At 39.8% G+C, this 24,154-nt stretch overlaps 1 protein-coding gene across 1 annotated transcript in view; it reads right to left on the bottom strand.

The window, feature by feature from the left end:
- basp1 (brain abundant, membrane attached signal protein 1) overlaps nt 1-20,366 on the bottom strand; it is a 45,367-nt gene extending 25,001 nt beyond the window's left edge. The window contains exon 1 of the mRNA XM_054624582.1: nt 20,245-20,366. The gene's annotated coding sequence lies outside the window, so the exon portion shown is untranslated. The remainder of the gene's footprint in view (nt 1-20,244) is intronic.
- Nucleotides 20,367-24,154: the final 3,788 nt, after the last annotated feature.

Here is a 24,154-nt window from a genome sequence, read left to right as displayed (position 1 = left end):
CACACCCAGGCCTCTAAACTCCACCCTCCCACTGTTGTAAACTAACCAATCTGAAACACACAGCTGGAGATTGAAGGACAATCTTTAATTCAAGTAATTGAATTACATTAATTCAAATGTAACTGCACTGCATCTCTTTTGTGTTACAGCTCCATGGAGCTGATTGGTTAACTGTGACAGTTGTTAATGTCCCGCTAACAGGACCTGAGAGGGAAGCTCAGACGTGTCCTGCCCCACATCAAAATGTGTTGATATTCTGAATAATTACTTCAAAAGGGCACAACTGTTAACTATATAATTTATAGTGAAAAAAAATACTGTAAAAGGGCAGAGAAACTCAGTTTTTTCATTGTCATTGTAACTGTAGTTGTTAAAAATTATGAATCGCCGAATGATCCACAAACACATTTGCAGACTTTTTATGTAGTAATATATTATATTTTTATAAGCTGTCAGATCAAATGCACCGATAATGAAGAGTAGAAAATGTGGAAATCGTGTGCCGGTTACCATTTGGGGAACACCGTGGGAATGATTGTGTTTTCTTTAAATACCACAAAAAACATCATTTTGCTATCCGTACCAAACACGTGCCCGTATCAGCACAGTCGTATTCATGTGGGATTTGTTTTACCTGTCAATTAACATAAATACGGCAGACTTATCTTGAATTAAAAATCACTGAATAAATCAGCACAGAAATGTCAGATTTCCAGGTAATTAAAGCCTGGAGTTGGAGGTTTTGATTGGGAGACCAAAGCACTGCCAATGGGTTTAATTACCTCCATGCAAAGAAGCTATTCTGTTCAAACTGTGAACAGCAAGAGACCAGAGGGAGATAAAGTGGAAGACACAAACACATTAACACAGAGACCATGCAGACAAATAGATGTGACACCTCGGGCTCACAGAGAGACGACATTTGTTCTGGTCGGTCGCTCGGCCCGTCTGAGTGACAAAGAGTCTGATGAGATTGTTCAGTTTTACAGCGTCCGGAGGTGACTCGACAGGAGAGGAACTGCTTTTGTGTATGCAGATAACAGCTTCCTCTACACACTGTGACTCATATTTATAGGGAAGTCAGATATATGTCTGAATAGAGGAATTAAATAGTCAACACTATTATACAACAGCACCCTGATCAGGTGACCTTCAGGTCAGCATCATAGACCCTTCTACAGTTCCTTAACAATGACGTTCGTAAGTGTGCTGCAAACAGTTTGACAACAAGGTACCACAGAGTGCAACAGCAAGTTCATTAACAACCAAAGATGGAGAATGCAACCTAAACAAACTGACTTTCCAGATCCATGTGCTATCAGAATACATTAGCAAGTGTCCAGATATAAACATATGTTTGGTGGAGAAACTTAGCGTGCAACATCACACCAGAGAGATATTATGAGTAACAAATCACTGAAAGATCCAACTCTGTTATTTGTGTTCATGTTCAGAAGGTCAAACACCAGGACAGAGACTCAGAGGTTTGACTTTATTCACTTCTAAAATGGAGCTACAAACAATCCATTGGTAGTCAACATGCCGCTGGTGTTTCAGGTTAACAGGTGACCGTGTTAACTGGTGACTCTTGACCTTAGTGACGTCATCTGTTGAAAACACCAAGAGGACATGTAGGTGTCCTTGTAAAAGCCTTCAATCAGTTTTCAATATTCTGTGTTTAATATCAACGCCGACCATTTATGTGAGCAACCACAGATATATTTGGCTGAAAGTCACCAGTTAACACGGTCACTCGTTAAACTGAAACACCCTGTCTGAATTCTGTAGGAACTTTCATACACTGTTGGGATATCGATTCTGACCACGATCATCCAACAAGCAGACATGTTGATGCTGGTAACAGTTTTAATTGGATGTTTAAAGCCTGGTAACTCTTCTGGGTGGCCGAGGCAAAACGCCACAAACGTTGCCAACATGAGCTTGCATATTTTCGAGGACGTTGGATAAAGAAAAGTCTATTGAAGGTTGATGCAAAAGTTGATACGGCGTACTTATTAGTAAACAGAAAACATTGTTAACATTGATATGGCGTCGTGTTTGTGTTCACCTGATGATTGTTTAGTTCCTTTTAGCTCTGGTTGAAGCTCCACCAACCTTTTGAGACACTTAACTCCTAAATGTTCCACTCCGCAGCAAGTCGACCATTCTGTTGTCTGCCGTCATTTTCTGCTGCACTTTAAAAATAAAGAACAATAAAAATGTGCAGAAAACCAATACGTAACAATGAACTCCCAACTGACCTCACCATGAACCATCTCGGCCTTCAGAAAACAGCGAATCAGCACCCACGCTGTAACTCCATTACATATCAGTGTCTATTGGACCAAAAGCTGTATGTAGACAGCGGTAATTGAAGCACTGCCCGCTGCCTTTTTGTTCCTTGGAGTGCAGCTTTGGATGTTGCCAACGCCCCCCCCTCCCCCAATGTGTTCAGTCTGGCATCATGCCCCTCCGTCTCCTGAACGCTGCGATGCACTGCAGAACCTCTCAGTCTTTTCAAAGGCGTTCTGAATCCCCTCAATTAGGAGAGCTGCAAAGCGTGTAGCCAAAACACCCCGGTGTATTCATACCAGAGAATCTGCCAGAGCAATTTATTTACAATACCAATTTATTAATGTTGTCTCTTGGTTTCAAAGGGGAACCAAACACAAGCTGAAGTGCTAAACCCGAAGGATATCCAACCCATGCTGCGGAGAGAGCTGCAAGCATTTTACATCAGTTTAAAATGAATAAAGGTCATTATGTTTAGCAGAGGATCTACTTTGTGTGGCAGGTATACTGTATAAGCAGAGCTGGACTGAATTTGAATGATAGTTTTTGCTATAAATTTAGCCATTAATCAGTTTGTTCCGTAACGTGTCGAGTTTGAAAATAGAAAACGGCAAAAAAAAAATGAACAGCAGTCTGTACTTAGGGAAGCAAATGAGTGGCTAGTGTAGCTGCAGCACATCAACGACTACATGTTCTGTTCCATTAAATATTCATTTAAACAGTCCTCTGCAGCTGCGTGAAGGACGGCATGAAAAAGCAATGGAAATGCATTTAATTAAAGAAAAAAGGAATGTGTGAGTCTATACACAGTCTGCATTTATATAAAAGTGACCTGTCATATATCTGAATGAGCTTGCCAACATGCACAACCTCCAAATGTTTGATCAAGTTTTGTTTGCATTGTTTTATGGTTTCAAAAAAAGCAATGCATGCTTTTTCAGATGCATCGTGTGTTTTCAAGCGTTCATTACAAACATTTTCAAACCAAGCTCTGGGTTCTTAGCACAATTATCATTTTTTTCGGAATCTACATTTCTGCAAAATCTCATAAAAGCTGAATAACACTGAGGTTTGAATGTTTCTGGTAACTTTTGTATATTTCTAAACCGTGAATCAGTTTTAAGTAATAGTCATTTGACAGTTTCTTAGTCATACTTACAGTAAAACGTTCTCGCTTCCTGTCAGACAGAACACATTGTCTGCTGTTTGACAGAATACAGTCTGCACCCACACACTGTCCAGTATTGTGTTACAGAAGAACAGTTTGCGTCATGGATCAGCTGTTGTGTGTGTTGCCTTTGTTAATGTTAAATGTTTGACACAATGCGTCCTTGATATAAATGGACTTGCACTACATGATGGACACAGTTCTGTAACACAGTAATTGGGCATTTGTTTTTCCACACATTGCAGGTGCATGCAGTCCAGTTACACATTTTGATTGGACCCCTGAACATGAGCAGGGGACGGAATGTTACGCTGCTTGGACTCCTACAACTACGCAGATGTGGAATACTTAACATGGGCTTCGCTGTTTCATTTGCACGGCTAACAAGCTAGCTAATGCTAATAAAAACGAGTGTTAACTGTGTCTGTAGCACTTAATGTGAACCATAGACTGTGTATCAGAAGTTGATGTAATCTACGTGACTTCCCTCATTGGTTTGTGGACTGCAGTTTTTGAAGCTTCAAGTTCCCCATCTTGTTTTTTTTGGTCGTCGCCTTTGAAAGGGTGGAGCTAAGTACGTCTGAACACTGAATAATGATTTTTTTTATGCAACCACAATCTTACAATTAACCTTCATGAAGTGAGTTGTAAGATGAAAACATGGATCCCCGCCCTAAAGCATCCCCTGCTTTATGGTCTGTTTGACTCTAAATGGAGCATCATTTACTAAATGAACATCATGCTGTATTGAAGAAGACTTGAAACTAGAGATTGAGACCATAAACTCATGTTTACAATGTTTACTGAGGGAATAAATCAAGAGAGAAGTAGAGTCATTTTCTCATAGACTTCTATACAACCAGAGGAGTCGCCCCCTGATGGTCACTAGAGAGAATGCAGCTTTAACACATGAAGCATTGGCTTCACTTTTCAGAACCGGAGGTCGCTGACTGTCGTTAAAGCGATGCAATGTAACATGCAGCTTGGTTAATTGTTGAGTTTACAGAATTATTAACCCTGCATTCTACGTTTTGTACAATTTAGTTTGTTAGCTAAAGCTACCTGTTTAAAAAAGTGTTTTATTTTCATGTAAATGCACGACTCATTGCCTTGTCATTGGGTCCTCATCAAGCTTCCTGTTTCAGCCGCTGCTTCACTGCAGCTTCCCTTTAAGTAGAAAAGTAGCATTTCTTAAATTAGCAGGATTGTGATGTTTCCATTTAAAGATCGTCAGGCGTGAAGGCACATTCATGTCATGAGGAAGTTTACACGCCAACATCAAAGTCGTGACCACAACTGAGAAATCATTTCTGAAAGCTCTCATATAAACTACTTAGTGCGTATACATTCAAAAGTGATTGAAAAAGCAAACAAAAATGCATGACTGACGTAGCCAGAGCTGGTTTGTTCCAGGTAATTAAACCTTGATTTAATGTCTTTAGCGCTATATATTCATCTTAACATGACCAACTCTGCAGTTATACATTCCACCCACATGATGCAAATGTGCAAAAAATAGCACAATAGCAGCTGTTTGGGTCAGCTTCAATCAGGCGATCATAAATCAGGAGTGCTGAGAGGAAACATCTTCTGAACTAACTGCGGCGCTTTGTTATTGTGTCACAGTGTAATAGAGCGGCTACAAGGGCACGACCACGTAAATGAGTGCATACCAACGACTCCACTCATCCATCTCCATAAAACATTCACATTAATGTGAAGTCCATTTTCTCCTCAGTTTGTGCTCTCTAATTATCCAGTCGGCCATCGTGGAATATCAATGACTGCGTTCATTTTTCATCTAGTTAAGAGTTTCAGCTCTTAGCCGAGCTGGATGATACTTTCTAAAGAGAATGTCGCTCTTATTTATACTTCTGTTGTTTTTTCCCCCCATCTATAAAGCCGCTCGGTGGTCCTTCACTGAAGGCCTGACAGCAGCGTCTCTCTGATCAGTCCACGCGGCAGCCATTTTGAGCAGGAGTGCACTCTGTACACGTAAGATAAGCTGCAATAAAGTGAACATCATAAACCACAAATCAAAATGGACCCTGAGCGGAGTGGATGTGTAAGTCCTCTCTGTCATTTCAAACTGTTGTGACAGCCGGCTCTATCTTCCTCTCCATCACAGGCTCCTGCCAATACCCCTTCCTCCCAACACACACCGCCCGCCGTCGCCACGCCAACACGCCGTACAGACGGGAGACTTCAAGAACCGTCAAGTACTCGGTCTGCGTGCTTTTCAAAATGAACCGTGATCTCGTCTCTGCATCTTTCCTCAAAACACTCTGCTGAATTTAAATGAGGTTGCCCACCCGCCTGGCAAGCTGGGTGGTTTGTTTTTTTGACTCAACGTTTGATAATCACCATCACGTATACTTAGATTACTTGTTCACCTTTGACCTTTGCAACCTGTGCAAACCGTTCGCACCTGCAGCGATGTCATTAAGCAAACTAGAATCTGGAAGCCATGTTAAGCCCTGATTAGTGAATTAATCAATGTGAACGCACGACACCGCGGTGAGTGTATTAATTCAAACAACAGACAATATTGATCTGATTTTGATAAGTCAACAAACGCGCTGCACTGTGTCATAACCAGTGTTTGTCTTTTGTGGTATCGTGTTATGAGGAGAAATAAGGACTCTGTGTTCTCAGCTGTGTTTGCATGTTATCCATAATGTACAGCAGCTTTGTGCTCTTTATTAATATAATACCTTCACTTTCATATCCGGTTTTAACCACACATACAGAACAAGAGAATACCTGGAAATCCTGAACAGGTGTCCAGTGTCGAGAGAGAGAAAACGGAGAAGTTCAAACAGAGCTACAGACGGAGATGTGACGCATAATTACAGGAATACGATTATAAAAAAAGGGTTATCAATAACTAGATATCTGTCAGAGATTCTATGTTTCTATCAAAGATCATCAAGCCAAAATGTGTCAATATATCAAATGAGAACAAGACATGAGATGCCATGTGATGAAAATCCACATTGGACAGGCATGTGACTTTCAGACATGTCACATGAAATATCAAATGATAAATCAAAGTGTTGTGAATACCAATAATTAGAAGATCTCTCCACCACGAGCTGCAGGCACTTTGACAAGTGAGGCCATTCATAAAGATATGCTAATGTTAGCGTGCTTATTAAAAACTATTTGGGGTTAAAAGGTTGCGCATGAAGCATTTCTTGCATTTTCTATTCTTTATAATGCAAATTTGTTATTTTTCAACTTTCTGTAGATTCAGTTTATGCGAGCAAACCAGTCACATTATACCTTTCTGTAAACTTTGAATGTCAACGTTTCTGAAGAGAAATTACGTTTCATATCAGCCTCGTATCACGTTTGCAGAAACACACAATTACACCAACAACGTAATATAACTAGCGTGAATAAATAACGATAACAATTGGCTTATTTTCTGTCGTAATGTTACGTAACAAGCATAACAACGTAACAACAGAACGTAGCATTGCAATGTAACTCCGTAACTAGTGTGACGTAATAACAATCGCCCTTAGCAGACTTACTTACATAATGTTACATAACAACGTTACATAAGAAGGTAAAGTAAGAAAGTAACGTAACAATGCATGTAACTACGTAACGTAAAAGTAACCTAACAACGTAACTAGCACTAATAACGATCACCCTCAGCGGCCTTTCTTACGTAATGTTACGAAACAAATTAACGTCACAAGGTTACGTAACAACGTAACTAGCATGAATAAATAACAATCGTCCTTAGCGGTCTTTCTTTCGTAATGTTACGTAACAAGCATATCAACTTAACGAAAGAAGCGTTAAGTCCAAGTTTACTTTTGCTTTCTCACGGGACACTAACAGCGGTCTCCTGGGTTAAAGTCCTGTTGGTTTGAGCCGTCCATCTCGTTATTATACCATTGTAACTTTCAATAACGGCGGCTCCATATATTATGTCACTTGCTCTGTCAGAATTTTTTTTAAAAACCGAAACATTAAATGAATTCCAGAATCGTACAATGACGACATTTTTAATTGTTGCTCAATGTTAGACTCCAATCTAATGAAACAACCTGAATGTGAATCTTTTCTCGTGGTGCATGAACACGCCCCTCTGAAAAGACACAGAGGGAATCCAATTAATCGATAAAAAAAAAGCTCCAGACTGGTTTGAGATCTGTTGTGTTTGCGTTCAGCCTGCGATCACATTTACATCTTACATCTCTATGTGACACTGCCAGTCACCCAGAACAGCGTACAGCGAACTCAACATCTCCTTCCTCTTTCTCACTTCTGTTCTGCATTTCCATTCTTTTGATCTCCTGATTGCTGTCTGCATGGAGTCGTTCTCAGTGACATGACATGACACGGAGCAGAGGAACTGCAAGAAACAATCGTGCACCACATGTCCCACGTGTGCTTGCATGACAAAGCACAGGTTTGCTTTACTTGATGTCATTATTAAACATTTGCCTTGATGAAGATTCCGTTGCTGAATGCATAACCTTATCATAAAATACTGTCTTCAGTTCCTGGTTGAGCCAGCAGTGAGGAGGAACCTGCAGATATTACTGTCACCTTGAAACGACCAAAGCTTTATAAGAAATGACAGAAATCCGGAGCCAGACAGAGAGGGGGATTATTTTCCTGATGGTTGAGACATGGGAGTAGGGATATGTCTGATTACTGCTTATCTGCTCTTCCTGAAGCGCAGTCCAACTCCAGTGAGAGTGCAGCGAACACTAAAGAGGTTGATATGATCTGCACACACGGCTTTAAGACAGAGGCTCCTTTTGGCTACCGAAACCACCCGGGTATTGTTTCAGAGGAGGACATTTCTTTTTCTCTTTGTCTCGGCTTCTGGTCTCTCGTGTCGATCAATAGCTCTCCAGCTTTAAACCCACCACCACCACCAGCACCACCAGCAGCAGCAGCTCTGCCGTCCCACCGTCCCATCACCCCCACCATTTCCAATCTGTCTGCTCGGATCCCCCAAAGGCCCCTGGCTTCCCACCCAGAGCCAGACGCAGTCCAACATCAATCAATATCTCTGCAGCGATGCAGAGCCGGTTTTCTCAGAACGGATCAGAGCCAAGTGACATTTCTGAGAAAGTTCTGGGAACAAAACGAGCGACTCCGATGGGAAATGTTTCTTTTTTTTTTTTAAATAAAACTATCGGTTGTTTTTGCATGTTTTAGCTCATTAGCTGCAAACTGTGGACATTTCTTGGATCACTATCATTAGTTATCATTAGCTTCTTACTTTTCATTTCAGCTTAATGAGACACAGAATCTAATTCATGTTGCCACATATAGACCATATAGACCAGACATTTACTGAAGAGGTGTTTCCACCATGGTCATTTTAGTGCTGGGACTATTTTTCAAGGGACTAAAAGGTTCCTTCAGCTCGTTGTTATCTGTGTTTCCATAGTTTAGTCTGAAGATCAGTGAGGATTAAACAGATTAGTCCGCTGTCGACATTTACTACCGATACACGTTGGAGGTAATGAATAAAATGCAGAGGAGGAAAATGAAACTAAGAGCGTCTGTCTCCACAATAAGTCTTCTGTTGAGTGTTTGATGGTTATTTATTTGAGCTTTGAGAACTTGTCTGCAAAAAACAATCAGAAATAACTTTATGCATCGCCGTGCTGTCTCTCTCTCTCTCTTCTACGGCTCGCCCTCCCAGCTCGCTACCTCTATCGTTTTTTAAAATGAGTCAAGAGTCCGGCAGCCAAGCCTAACTTGACTTTTTTAATGTTGCCAGACCAAAGAGAAATGTCCTCCTTTCGTCGTAAATTGATACTAGCGTGCTTCCTTGTTTTATGAATGAAGCGGTACACGAGTTGAAGCAGTGGCGCTGAATGTGTTTGACCAATCAACGTGCTTTCAGAAAGTACTACCCCAGAGCAGGACCTTTTTTTGGGGGGGGGTAAAACCTTCTCAGAACTTGATTGAACTCGTGAAAGTGCCTGCGGTCCAAAAGGGGCTAATGATTGATTATCCAATACAGTAAACAGCCTTTGGTCTACTTTATTTCTTGCCAAAGATACTTTTGCATAATTAAGGCGATCTAAGATCTAAGTGTTGCTCAAGAGCATCTGGTTTTATTGCAAGAAAATAACAAAATCATATATTTTCTCGCTTTTTTTTCAGCTATGACAGCGTTGTGTCTCTATGGCAACAATTAGTCAGGTGGTCGGTTTATGATACCACATGTGTTTGTTTGAGTCGTATTTTTAGTCTTGTAAAACACCCAGTCAATCAGAGGACACCAGCTCTCGGGGTCTCCAGTCCTGCCGCCTCTGAGACGGAGGTCATAACTCCTGACTGCTTTCTGGGGACGATTCTGTGACGTTTATGATCCGCTGAATCCCGGCGCACAGGAAAACATAAAGCACCGCCGCTGGAATCGTCTTTAATATCGTTCCATAAATCTGCTGCATGAAGTGAGGGAGAGATTCCCTCAGACGTTTATAGGAAGCAGAGAGACAGTCTCATCAACCGCTGCTGCCCACGCAGGCCGGACATGTTACGATGCATTTTATACTTCCCTTTTACTCCCGTTACTCGCTCTCATTCCAACCTGAGGGTTGAGACTCCTGCAAGGATGATGCAAGATGATTATCAGGAGAGGAAATGAAGGAACATTCCAATTCAGTGTGTTAGCGCTTTAATCCTGCCTCAAAAATGTTGAAACATTCTGTGTTGGTTTTTTTTGCCTTTTAGCAGCTTAGTCATAACTAAATACGAAAAATAACATCCACATATTTCTAATGACCCACAAATGTCACGCTTTAGCTGCATCCTCTCTTTAGTTTCTACTTTCTTACATGAAACAACCTCTTTATTTAGACTTTGTTCTTAAGTGTGACCACTAGAAGAACTTTCTCTGCTGCCAAAACGTCTCACCTGGAGGAAAGACAGGCGAGCCAGAAAGTGTCTAATAAATGAACTGCACGTGAGTCATGTGACTGCCTGGTTTCCACTAGAGTCGAACTGAAGAAAAGGAAACTGCGGTTGTGGAACCAGAAAGAGCACTCAGCAGAATCTATGTGGCTTCAGGCCGAGGTCTGAGAACACAACAAACATATCTGGTGCATACTCAGACAGACAAACAGACATACAGACATCCACCCGGCCTGGTTCCTCCTCTGTCTGTCTGTCTGTCTGTCTGTCTGTCTGTCTGTCTGTCTGTCTGTCTGGTCGGTTTGGCTAAACCGGCCCTCTCAGCGTCGCAACTCAATGACCCCTGTCACCAGCGCGTCGGCAGCCAGCGGCCAGACGCCGGTGGAGCGAAATCGGACGTGCTGTTTCCAGCCACAACAGAGAGAGGGTGAAAGAGAGGAGAGAGAGAGAGAGAGAGAGAGAGAGAGAGAGAGAGGACAGCCCTGCAGTCAGCGACGCTGGGTGGCAGAGACGAGACGAGGAGACGGGACAAAGTCGGCTCTAAACTCCAGATAACCCCAAAAAAGAGCCAAGGGGGATTTGGGGGGGGATGAGAGAGCCAAGACACCCATCACCCAGCACCACGCAGGCTGACTGGACCCGATGAGGACACGGGTCACACAGCGTCTAGACAGACCGCTAACTGGTCTTCTGGTATCAACTGGGTTATAGCTGAGCAAGAAGCAAAATGAGAGATCGAGACATTTAAAGAACGGCAGGCTGGTTATGGGTTTATCGTTAAGCCCCATTTAGTTTATAGCTGCAATAATTCAGATTTTATTTATTCAGAATTTCTAAATGAACAGAAAGAAACACGAGTTGCTCTGATTATTTTTGTTAAATAAAATAAACGTTATTAAATGTATTTCAAATTAAATTAAATCAGGCTTCATTATTTATTTATTTTATACTTCCAAATGAATGGTACTTTATTTATTTAAAAAATATGTAGTATTTATACTAAATACTACATAATAATACAAATAATATTTTATTGAAATCAGAATTAGTTTTAATTCTGCTATTAAGGCCTTGGGGATGGTGAAATATGATATATAAACTAATACAAGAAATATATTATTTGATTTAATCAAATAATTAAAAATTGTGAAGAAAAAATGATTTAGAAATAAATAAATTAAATATATGTAAATAATAATAATAATATATTTATTTTATATCTATTTTAAATAATTCAAACTTTTTGAATTATTAAGTAGACAAAATGAAAATAAATCCAAATTATTAAAAAATATATATATTTTCAAAAAACATATCAAAAAAATATTTAATTAATTAATTTAATGACCAAAAATAAAAAGGACAAGTTAGATATATACATATGTTTTTAATACAAGTCCAATTCAAATTATTTAAAATTCTACTTCAGGTATCAGGTTTAGTCAAATATTAAATTATACATTGAACAATAGACTACGATGTAAAATCAGCCTGTAACTGTTACATACATGTAGAGAACTATCCACCTCCTCAGCGTCTCGTGTTGCTCACACACACATCGCTGAGTGTTTCAGACAAGCTCTTGATCACGTCTCGCACTTGAGAAAAAAAGAAAAAAAAAACCCGGAGAGAGATATTCTTGTAACTTCTCGTCGCCAGTTTCTCTCTGGCTGATGGGAGCTGACAGAACTGGGACTGCAACACAAGCGCTAAGAGGCCACGCACCTACGAGTCTAAACTCCGTTGTACCATCTCATTATTTTCAGACTCTCTGAAACTGTCTCGTGATTCACGTAAAGAGCAGCGCCCCAAATGTTTTCCCAGACTCGGCAGTCCTTAAAGATTTACACAGAAAGGTAAAGGCTGAGGGGACGACGAAAGACGCTGATCGTTGCTGAAGGCTGTGGAGATCAAACGTATTCATTGTGACGGCTGAATAGAATAATGATAATTGTGCAGATTTGTCCAGCTTACCATTGGTTTTTTTTTTCATAAAATTTGAACCAAATACAGTATGTTTGTTGACAATGCAGAATTTAAATAAATATAATATATGTTATTGGCTTTATGGAGCTTTATAGTAAGTTTCAGCTCATTGTTTATGGTCTGTTTGACTCTAAATGGAGCATCATTTACTAAATGAACATCATGCTGTATTGAAGAAGACTTGAAACTAGAGATTGAGACCATAAACTCATGTTTACAATGTTTACTGAGGGAATAAATCAAGAGAGAAGTAGAGTCATTTTCTCATAGACTTCTATACAACCAGAGGAGTCGCCCCCTGATGGACAGGAGAGAGAATGCAAGTTTAAGGCATGAAGCATTGACTTGACTCTTCAGCTCAGGAAATTGGAGCCGTGCAAATCACTGCATCTCCACAACACTGTCCAGCAAGTAATGTTGGCCATATTCACCATTTTAGTTGCGTATGTTAGCATGCTAATATTTGCGAATTAGCACTAAGCACAAAGTACAGCTGAAGGTTATGGGAATGTTGTTAGTTTTGCAGGTATTTAGTCATAAACCAAAGTGACATGTTGACCTGATGGTGGCGCTAGATGAAAAGGATGGCTCACCAAAGTTATTACAATTCATCCTGAGGGGAACATGAATGTCTGAACCAAACTTCATGCTAATCAATCCAATAGATTAGAGCTAATTCAGCCTGGAAGGAAGTGCTGAACAACCAAACATCAATAAAAAAGAACCAGAATGGCACATAACATGATTTAGTACACACATCTGATGCTAGAAGCAACAGCCTGCGTGATTTATAGGAAGCTTAATGTTAAACAGGCAACTGAATGTTAAATGTACGTATTTGTCATCAGATGCACAAAAGAAAAGAAACAGTGAAAGTTTAATTTGGCAGGTGATTAAATGAATCCGTGTGAGGCTAAAATATTGTTTCCTCCAATCACATTATACTGACCATTAACAGTATACTCATGCAAATAAATGTAATATTTGTATTATCTGTATTGTTTGTATAATCAGTGTTCATGCACCAGATATTCTGCTGTTACAGGTTTGTGCTCAGTTGCCTGGTGGGCTGAAACAAGATGGCTGCTGCCTTCCTCGCTGATAAAAGCAGCAGATATAAAGGTAAACTTTAACTGAGGTTCACACTGCATATTTGCATCCGGAAATTCCTCCAGTTAATAATTGATTCTTGCATACAATGTCAGAAAAATGCCTCCACTGAAGTCTTGTGAGATCATGGAACAGGAATGCCACTTTTTTTGTTTTACCTGCTGTGAACATTACGACGGTAAACAAGCCTGAATCCAGAGAAAAAACCCCACTTTCCTTCAAAGCCATGAGTTATTATTTAACCAATCCACAAGTGATAAAAAAAAAAATCCTGTTTTGCAACCGCAGGTGTTGATATAGTAGCTGTAAAAGGCCTTAACAATACTCCATAATCTGTTCCTCTTTCATAGCAAATACTTTGCAATAACAGGTCACAGTTTTTCAGTCTGAAATGAAATTGTTTGGCCGTTGAAACCCCTGTCTGCTCAGCTTTTAGGATGAGATCTGTCTACTTCACAGATAAGAGGACAGGACGGTGGAAGAAATATGTCCGGATTGTGCCTTTATCTATCGGCAAATGATTTCCAAATCCACAAGGGAGACGGAGAGAGTGAGCGAGCGAGTGAGTGGATTTGGTATTCAGCGGAGAGCAGGCTGAGATTGCTGAGTTCATTCCCGCCCCGTCGGGGTACATAGATCAGATAACGTTGTCACTTTTGGTTGGAGCTGTAATTTCCTGAAAGACGAGGCGCGATGTGACAGATGGCGCTCATGGTGAAAGAGCTGCCGAGGACGAGGACATGTTGCACCGCCGTCAAACCTGCAGCGGGGACCGGAGCGGGCAGGGACGCGAGGAGGTGGGGGGGCGGATGACGGGCGGGGGGGCTCCACTTCCACTTTCATGGACTTTTTGCTGCAGAATCACTGACTGTGTGACACATCAAACCGCGGGTCAAAGACTTGAGTTTAACATTTGTAAAATCTTGTTAGTGCTTGTGTTGAATAAAAGCTGCCGTCAGGTCTTTTTCTGCAGGTATTTTGCAGAGAAAACGTCTGTTGGTGCTTTTTTGTTTTTGTTAGCGCTCAATTAAATGAACAAATTAATTTGTCTTTAAAGCTGCATATATTTTTGGCCTGTAGGGGGCAGAAAAACACGAAAACAAGTTGACAAATACAGCAACCAGAGACTAGCAGATTCTTGAGTTGTTACAGCTAACACGTTGGCAAACAGTTGCCTATCCTGATGCATACTGTATATTTACCATGAGATGATATACATTTTGCTATACCTTTTTAAACCGTTGTCATATTTTCTAGGCAGTGTTGTAAATTATTATTGGCAATATTGGATTTGTTGCATCAATGAAGTTTCTTGATTTGTCAGGGATGGAATTAACAGAACTAGAAAAAGCAGACATTCTCATTTCATCCATAAACACTCTGACCATACAACAAAATATATAAATATCACAATATATAAAATTACAGTGATGGATTTGATCTGTACTGCCCATTGCTAATCCCTACTTGTATCTGGTTCTGTTATCATTTGAAGAGGTTTAGAGCTCTTATCTGCAGCATTTTCTGACACCACTTGAACACAGTGCTGGTTGAATAGAATTTTATTTGTGGCACTTATAGCATTTCTAAAATGTGTTTCTCGACACAATGTCCCGGTTATTAACACATATGCAAGACTTACTGGATAGAAAAACTCACTATAAACAGTTTGTATTTGAAAACATTTTCTATAAGATGCAGAAAATTGTGGGAAAGATAATCGTAAAAATATAGGAATTGGCTTTTAAAAAATCCTTCAATCATTTCCCCCAGGTCTCTAAAAACACCAACTTCCCAAAGGAAACACAGAGGACACAACCTCAGTGTCCTCACTGGGACATACTATGACTCTGTGTTACTCACTATGAAATCTATAAAAAGACATTCAGATATAAACTGTGAGGCAGCAGATGACCATGTTGCTGGGAAATCAAATTCCTGATGATCGTCACAATGCCTCCATCTTCCCTGTAAACCCTCTGCTGCACCGTGGCTCCACTTCAGCACCAGAATACACTTTTAGAAAGCCATTTAATAAACAGTGTCATGCTTCCTTTGACACAAAATCGAAACACCCCACTTCCTCATTCCTGTCAGGCCAGCATGCTGCAGCGACGGACGCTGAACGGTAACCAAACAGCGGAAGTTTGGCCATATGTAGAATCTGAAACTCCTAAAAGGTTTAAAAGTGTGAAACGACAACTTCTTCTGGTTTCCCTGCAGCTCATGGACTCTTTATAGAGATTTATAAACAGTTAACAGCCAACACTTAATATTTATACCTTCACACTGCAGTGAGCTGCTCTGTCAAACAACACAAAACAGTGGCTTCCATTCCAAGAAAGTCACTTCCCCATTTCACACCCAACCTCATTCAATACAATCAAACTTTGATATAACTATAAAAGTATTAGGCTTCTTTTCATTATTATGGTACTCAAGCATTAAACTGAGAAAATAGAAACATCTGTTCGCTAGTGGGACCGAATACAACAGTCGTGATAGCAAATTCTAACTGTGGAACATTTTGTTGACTCTGACTCTTTGCAGATGACTAAACGTTAAATACTTGACAACCACAAATACATTCTTAGCTTGTGGTGAATGCAGTTTTGTCAGCCTGTGTTTGGTATTTGTATGAGAATCATGGAATGACTGGTATTTTGACCTCCCTAACACAATAACTAAATGTAGCAAACGCACAGTAGCGCTAATCAAGACAAGCCTTAAATGCCTCCACATTCATTTATGCTATCTGTATTCTCCAATTTTAGACTCGTTAGATACCGCTGCACGCTGCAAGGCCGTCAGCATCTGGCCACCCAGCTCAGTTCTTCCTTACAACCTAACACACAACACAACCTGCTACTATAATAACCGCTTCTTAAACATGATACACAGCTGCCTGCACCTCAGCAGTATTTCTGACATCACTGCCTGACATTCTCAGTTAATTTTGTCTCTGGTTGAATCTAAGAGATCTTATTTTCGACAATAAAATGAGGAGAGACTATTTTCCCTCTTGTGAATAATACTTTTAAAGATTATTTTAAGACTTTTCTAGAATAAAGGGTATTTTTCTTCATTCTAAAGCAGGAATCATCCGTATTCTGTCTTGTTTCACGATTCTGAAACTCATTTCTGGAGCCAAACTGCACTGGTAGTGAAGATAATGTCCTCTCACTGGCAGAATATGTTTTTGTTTCTCTCAAAGAGAATTTCAGGATCAAAACCCGACCCCATTGTGTTTAATTGTCCACTTTTCTTTGCCGCGGTAATGACAGCAGTGATGACTCAACCCCCAGCTGCACCTATTCCCCACCTTCCTCCACACACTCGCTTGTTTGTGCGTTAAGCAGCAGCTGCAGCCTCCCGTTGTCCTGCTTCGTCTCCACCGCTGAACGCTAACGAGTCTCCGTCTCATCACACGCGGCCCGGCGGTTTAATTAAGACGGATGAAAGTGATCCTGTTGATCACATGATTCACTGGAGACTGGAATAAGAGTGTAATATAGCACATCTTGGCACTGAGAGAACCACAAAGACAGACAAAGAAGGGAGCTTCTGAGAGACTCCCCTAGAGGAGAGAGGTGACATAGCACGATACCGCCTCACCCTTTCTCTTGCGCTCTGACAAAAGTATGTGGACAACTCTGACAAAAACCCTATAACCTCCTGTCCACATACTTTTAGTTTGTGTGAGACAGAAAAGAGTTAAGCCCCAGACGCAACAAACTGACATCAAATAACTAGCTGCGACGAAGGCAGACTCACGTCCCTTTCCTTGGCTAAAACGTTGCATTTGAAACAAACACAGGACTTTCACCCAGGATACCGTTTGTGTTTTTTCACCGATGTTTCAACGCACTCAATCCGACAAAAAAAAAAAAGACGCCAACAATCTTCTACTAGTACGAACGTTGACGGGACACGCCGTAAAAAACTATGGCGTCGGAAACTCACGGAGCAGCGGCCCCGACACTGTGGTGTGTCTGGGCCTTTAGACAGTATATGGGTCAGACAGTATACGTTACAGAGAGAGAGAGAGAGAGGGCGAGCAACCATTTCTCTGTCCTCCTCACTGTCACACACACACACACACACACTCACACACACACACACACACACACACACACACTCACACACACACCTTGAGCAGCCGACAGCGGCGGTAATGGATGAGTCACTGTCGTAACTTCCTCATCAGGTCGCTTTTTGTCTCCGTCCAGAAGGATGAATGAACGCACCGGATTTATGAGAGCCAATCAGCAGCCAGACGGGGACAGGACCACATTACTACAGTCATCACCGTTGCCATGGTGATCGTGTAACACGGCTCAGACGGAGAGCTTTAAATGAAGGTTACAGATTGATGTAACATCGATGTCATGATATGAGAATGTTTCTTTATGGGTTTTTTTTTCTAATATCATGATGTTGATTACATCTTCGTGCTGCTGCTGCTGAATTGTTGCATTGATTATCATTTATTTGTCTCGGGAGTCATGTTTGCCCACAGTCGCACGCCGGTTCATCAGCCAATCAGAAGGCGTCTTATATTATCATAATTGAGGACTTCCTTCTGTTTAAAAGAACCAAAATATTGGCACAATATGATGAAATGCGGCATAATTAAGGGAGTTATGAAAATCACTGCCAGATGAGTATTATTGGAAGGCTACGGGAGAATTAAAAGCTCATTTATTGATTATTATAGGCAGGAAATCAGTCTACTGTACTGCAAGAATGCTGTGGTAATACAAAGGGAATAAATGAATCATATGTTAACACTTTAGGGGATTGTTTAGGACAGTGTGACTGTAAGAAATCAGATCATGGAAGAAGTATTCTCATCTAAATGTACCTGAGTATCAAAAGTACATGTGCTAGATCATGTGTAATACTATTACCAGTAAATACCGGCCTACTGATGTATTAATACTTCTGATGCAGTAACACATAAGCAGCTTTTTGATGTATAAGTTGGTCAAAGAGGTACATTTTAAACCCTAAAACAGGAGATGAAACTATAAAAAATGCATTATTCTTCATTTTTATCATATGTTTTCTATGTAAAATGTAAAACTAAAGCTGTCAAATAAATATATGGAGTAATAAATGTGTTCCCCAAAATATGTAGAAATATAGCATCAAATGGAAAGTAAAGTACAAGAACCTGTTACATTCAGCCGTGATTGATGCATCCAGTCACAGAAACAATAGATATACACACGTATTGCTATATTTACATCGATGTTGAATTCAGCAGATAAACAAAAGGTGTCTGTGTGACCTTTAATGTATCAGACATCCTTCCAGGTCAGTAGGAGCAGATAGGATTCCTTTATATCGAGCCGGGGCTGCAACTAATGCAGCATTTTATTATTATTGATTCATCTTTAGGCTGTTTGAATTATCGATTAATCATTTAGTCGATAAAAATGACGGAAAATAGCAGTTCACAAAGATATGAAGCAGAGAAAAACAACACACTAATCTGCTGAAGGATGTGTGAGCGTGAAGACACACACACACACACACACACACACACACACACACACACACGCACACACACACACACACACACACACACACACACACGCACACACACACACACACACACACACACACACGCACACTTAACACAAAAAGCATTTTATTTCCATAATCAAATTGTTTTTCATCCTCAGACCGAGAATTAAAAGCCCCACCACCCTCCTCCTCCTCCTCCTCCTCTTCTCCATCCTATTGATAGGCAAGGTGGCATCTCTCTCCCATCCACACCCTACTCCCAGTGCGCATGCGCGCCGCGGCAAACAAAGGACCGAGCTTCCAGCCGATGGAGGAGGAGGAGGAGGAGGAGGAGGAGGAGGAGGAGGACCAGTAAAGTTTGACTGGCTGCAGAAAAAACACCAGCCGAGCAGCAAACGGAGTGAGAGGGTGAACTTAATGTATGAGGGAGGGGGGGGGGGGTTATTCAGGTACACCCCCAGTTCTTCATCCCCCTCCTCCTCATCCTCCTCCATCCTCCATCCTCCACTTCTTCTTCTTCTTCTTCCCGGCGCAATAAAACGCAAATATGAGATCAATAATTCATCTAAATTCTGTGACATAATCCAATTGGAGACTCTGAATGAATGTGTGTGTGTGTGTGTGTGTGTGTGTGTGTGTGTGTGTGTGTGTGTGTGTGTGTGTGTGTGTGTGAGGTGGTGTCACACCTCCGCGCAGACAAAGAGGTGGAGCTCTGCTTATTTCAACTGTCTGTAAATTATAGATTAAATTAACAGACAGCATAATAATAATAATAATAATAATAATAATAATAATAATAATAATAATAATAAACAGATTCAGGGCAATCGGTTCATTATAAAGATTATATTTCTTTACCTCAATAAAAGTGAGAATAAAGGAGAGATGAGGTGAAGCGCGCGCTCCTCCAGACAGGAACACACCCCTTTTAAAGCTCGTGCACATTTCTTTTCTTCCATTGGAAATAAATAATTTATTCCTGTTATTTAAAAATGTTCTATTTCAGTTTTATTTCTAATATATTTCCTCTTTTTCTCCCCCAGTCACGCAGCTCATCTCCTGCCTCCTCATCTCTCTACCTCTCTCCACATGGACGGATGGAACAACAACACACAAAAAAAAAGAAAAAGACAAAAGGGATGGATCTTTTTTTTTTTTTTTTTTGGAATAAAATAATCCTAAAAAGCTTCCAAACTGTTTTTTTATTCTCTTGTTTTGCGTAAAGCCCGGAGAGCAGCCGGTCGGGGTCTTACCGTGCCTCTGAGGGTCCGGTCCTCTGCTCTCCTCGGGTTCCGGTAGCGGCTGAGAGCTGGTTTGGTTTTTTGCGGCTTCTCCTGCGCGCCCAGCGGCTAGTGCTGCTGCACGCTGCGGCTCGGCCCCGCGATCCTCCGCTGGCGTGCACGCGCAGCCCTACGCGCACACGCACGGGCACGGGGTTGTGCACGCACGCACACTGATGCAAAAATCAGATTTTTGTTTTTTTACTGAGTCTTTTTTTTAAATGAATAAATAAATAATAATATCTCATAAAAGCGTGATTTTTTTCCCCTTTTTTTGTCAATATCAGCCTTCTTTATTATTATATTCCTTTATTGATCCCCATGGGGGGATTCAAGAAACAGACAATAAATACACATACTATACAACTACACAGACAATAAATACACATACTATACAACTACACAGACAATAAATACACATACTATACAACTACACAGACAATAAATACACATACTATACAACTACACAGACAATAAATACACATACTATACAACTACACAGACAATAAATACACATACTATACAACTACACAGACAATAAATACACATACTATACAACTACACAATAAATACACATACTATACAACTACACAATAAATACACATACTATACAACTACACAGACAATAAATACACATACTATACAACTACACAGACAATAAATACACATACTATACAACTACACAGACAATAAATACACATACTATACAAACACAGACACAGACAATAAATACACATACTATACAACTACACAGACAATAAATACACATACTATACAACTACACAGACAATAAATACACATACTATACAACTACACAATAAATACACATACTATACAACTACACAGACAATAAATACACATACTATACAATAAAATAAAAATAGAATAAAATAAAAAATAAGAATACAAATAAAAAATGTACAGATGTTCATTTATGGTCATTTATTCACAGTAATATTCCATAATAACATTATCTCTCACAGTAGCTCTGTTTCTGCTCTTCAGTCTCTTCTTCCTGGTGGTTTGTGTGATGGTGAATAAAGCGCACTGGAGGAGAAGGTGCGTGTTTTCCTCTGCGCATGTTTTAGGGAGAATACTGCTCCGTCCTCTGGCGCCCCCTGCCGGCCGCCGCAGAGACGCACCGCTTTGATTCCATATTTCATCAAAAGATCTGATTAGTAGGGAAACATAATGTCCCATTTGTCCTGTAAAACACACAAAAGGTTATCGATATAATAGCTTGTGACCAGAGTTGGGTTCATGCATCATCATCACTGTTAACTAATGTCATCAATGCATCAAACACTATTTCATTCAGCAGCTCACATATATATATATATGTATGTATATACTGTATATATATATATATATATATATATTATATTATTTATTTATACAGTACCAGTCAAAAGTTTTGGACACACCTTCTCATTCAATATTTTTATTATTATTAATTTTTTTTATTTAATGTTGAAGGAACACATATGGAATTATGTGGTAAACAAACAAATGCTCAACAAACCAGAATATGTTTTATATTTTAGATTCTTCAAAATAGTTGAATGAGTCCAAAGGTGTGTCCAAACTTTTGACTGCTATGTATATATATATATATATTCTATAGTGGTAGTTTTACTTAAGCAAAAGAAGCGATATCACATTCCAGATTTTAAAATAATATCAGAATATTTGTACAAAAGTTTACAACAACAGTGGTTAAAATTGTTAATCATGTTTTACTTACCAGTCAAAAGACACACCTTATCATTCAGTTTAAAAATTGTAAGTAAAAAGACATCCTGAAGGAACACAGAATTTTTAAACAAACAAATAAAACCAGATATGTTTTATATTTTGATTCTTAAAGTAGTTGAATGAGAAGGTGTGTCCAAACTTTTGACTGCTACTGTATATATATATATATATATATATATATATATATATATATATATAGAGAGAGAGAGAGAGAGAGAGAGAGAGAGAGAGAGAGAGAGAGCACAGCACAGTGGAAAAGGTTCTTTAGTTCGTCTCATCATTCAAAATCCAAATATATTGTAGTTTAGAATGATAGAAAAACAGTAAATCCTCACATTTGAGAAGCTGTAACCAGAAGATATTGGACATATGTTCGGTCTTGATGAATACTAATAATAAATAAGTATGCAATGACTTTATTATCTTTCAAAAATGACATTAATATCCAATCGACAAATCAATAATTTGTTTTTTTTAGCAATAACAATACTAAAAACTCGTTTTTTCCGTATTCAAATATGTCCTGTGTGAAAACTAATCTTGTTCAAATGTAAAAACAGTGATACAGTCTGATACAGGTGTTTTTTCAGAAGCCTCAGAAGATGCCTTTTGAATCACGCTGTGTCTTTGTAGTACTCACACTATGACACTAGATGTCAGTGTTTGCAAACAATTCAGAAGTTTCATTTGTTCCTTGCCTTGTTTGCTTCACTGAACCAGCTCACTCCTTTTCTTCATACTTCTCCTCCACAGTACCTCAAGTCTTTTCTTTCAGCTCAGTACTTTGGTGCAGCTTAAAGGTTCTGGTTCTCTTTGAAGAGACTTCCTGCATTTCAGAGGAAAGTGTTTGGGGAAAATCTTGAAAGTCTTCAAAAGTCGAACGTTTTAGAAACTTTTCCTGCTTTCACAACAGATTCAGTCCTCTGCTGAGTACTTTTACTGCTCATCCTTTGACTTAAACACAGTTGTACATGCAGGACTTAATGGTACGAAGCTGCAGAAGCTGTTCTTTTACTGAATCAGCATGCATCCTCCTCCGCTGTGTCAGACTCAGCAGTTTGTTATCAACATCTCAGCGGCTCCGGAGGGATTCACAGACCCCCCCTCCCTGCCCTATACTCCCCCTCCCCCAGCAGGAAGTATGTGGGGATTAAGGAGAGGTCAGTTTGTTCTGGAAGACTCTGTGACCCGACTGACCCGTCAGTCACCTGACCTCTGCTCAGAGCTGCTGATAAACCCTGCGTGTCCTGAGATGATCTCTGCTGCAGAACTATAACTGTAGCACTCCTCTCTGCTCTCTGGCATCCAGAGCTACACCAGACAGCACCAAGCAACTTCTGTCAACCAGCCAGGCTGCTTATCTTAAAGGGTCAGTTTTACACGAGCCAGAGGAAACCTCGCCTACTGTCATCAGCACATTTAAAACTGTTGTTTCATATCTTTTATGGTTTGAGCGTTCTTAAATTTGTGAAAGAATTACCCCGGTGAGGTCACTCAATGTTCACGTGGCGGGTCCTCCATGCATAGTTCCATCCCCAAACCAATAAGAGGGGAAAACTCTGGGTCTGAAAAGTTCCATAAACCTGCATTCTCTCTCCTGTCCACCAGGGGGCGACTCCTCTGGTTGTATAGAAGTCTATGAGAAAATGACTCTACTTCTCTCTTGATTTATTCCCTCAGTAAACATGGTAAACATGAGTTTATGGTCTCAGTTGGTGGTCATTTACTCGTTTACTGCTCAAACTAAGATAGACGTTTAATATCGACTTAAATGTAACATTGTACTTAAAAAGCAGTATTCATTTGATTGTAAAATGTTCTATATTTGAATACAATATTCATTATTTGTATCAGCAGCCTAAACAGCATTATTTACATCTTCAACTGTGTAATACTGACTCAACAGGACAGTCATTTAGTATTCTTATTTATTTACAATATTCTTAGTTTTGTCCCATTATAAGCCTATTTATTTACACTCTTACATATATTGTAGTATGACTTCATTGACATATTACTTATTACATTTTTTCCATATGTGTTGTTGTCATATTGTAGTGTAATGCTAATATTTTAGATCATTATTTCTCATTTGTATTTACTTGTATCTTCTCTACGTTACATTTTA

The sequence above is a fragment of the Anoplopoma fimbria genome, chromosome 3 (assembly GCF_027596085.1).
Source record: "Anoplopoma fimbria isolate UVic2021 breed Golden Eagle Sablefish chromosome 3, Afim_UVic_2022, whole genome shotgun sequence".
In the NCBI taxonomy this organism is placed as follows: Eukaryota; Metazoa; Chordata; class Actinopteri; order Perciformes; family Anoplopomatidae; genus Anoplopoma; species Anoplopoma fimbria.
This window is presented reverse-complemented; position numbering and strand designations above follow the sequence as displayed.